The sequence below is a fragment of the Mus pahari genome, chromosome 2 (genome assembly GCF_900095145.1).
Source record: "Mus pahari chromosome 2, PAHARI_EIJ_v1.1, whole genome shotgun sequence".
Classification (NCBI taxonomy): Eukaryota; Metazoa; Chordata; class Mammalia; order Rodentia; family Muridae; genus Mus; species Mus pahari.
In genome coordinates, this window is record NC_034591.1 from 144,336,648 (window position 1) to 144,337,710 (window position 1,063).

Here is a 1,063-nt window from a genome sequence, read left to right on the forward strand (position 1 = left end):
AATGCTTTTATTACCCCACATGGGTTAATCATTTCCTGACATTTTGAACTTAATATTTAGAGAGGGCTTCATTCTAAGATCATAGACTAGAGGCTGCCTCAGTGTGTGCCAATAAAGATGAGAGTCAAAATAAGAAAAGTCAGAAGGGATATAGAGGAAAGGTTTTGGGTCTGGATTGGAAGAAAAGAAGTAACAGCTACAAAGAAAGAGAGGGAGACAGAGAGAGAGAGAGNGAGAGAGAGAGAGAGAGAGAGAGAGAGAGAGAGAGAGAGTCCTACCTGGCAAACACTACTCCACCCTCCCTTCATATCAGGTAGAAGGAACAAGGAAGAGGAACCAGGAGGTTAGGAGGAGCTTGACATGTCTGTTTGGCTCCTCAGGTGGATTGACTAGTCCTACCATCAAGGCTCAAGGCACTGGAAGAAGATGGCCTGAAAGGGCATGTACCCAGTGTACTCAGCAGTTCACTAAGAAGCGAGGTTGAACCCAGGCAGAGAAGGAATTGGTCCCCAAGGACTTAGAGCAAGTTCTAGATGGTGATTACAGGAATTTGAAATCCAGTGCCCACAGGATCACTCTCCTCTGTCACATCAGGAGCCAGCAATCTGAGCGCAGTTAAAGAGAAGACTTGGGCAGAATACAGCTTCCACCCACCAGAATGCAGCAAAGGGAAGGTACTTTGGTCTATGCATGGGCACCACTTCAAAGAAAGATTAAAGGAGTCAGTCTGAAGTCAGTGCACCAACCGCCCACCTGCACCGTGGGAGCCTAAGAAGCTTCAGAATCCTGAGAAGGATGTGGGTGAAGACTTGGGGTGGGGTGGATTGCCCAAAGGTGGAGAAAAATAAATAGCAGAAATGTGATAAGCAATCCTGAACATCTGTCCCACCCACCACAGGGTGTAAAAAGTGGGCAGAGCCTCCTTAACAGGAAGAAGGAAGCACAGCAGATAGGTTTGGCTAGGAAGAATCGTAGGTCAAGAATTCAATACCTGCCATCCCATTTGATAGCTGTTTGAGGCTATATGATTTTTGAAGCTTTAACGTTTATTTTTTCTTATTTT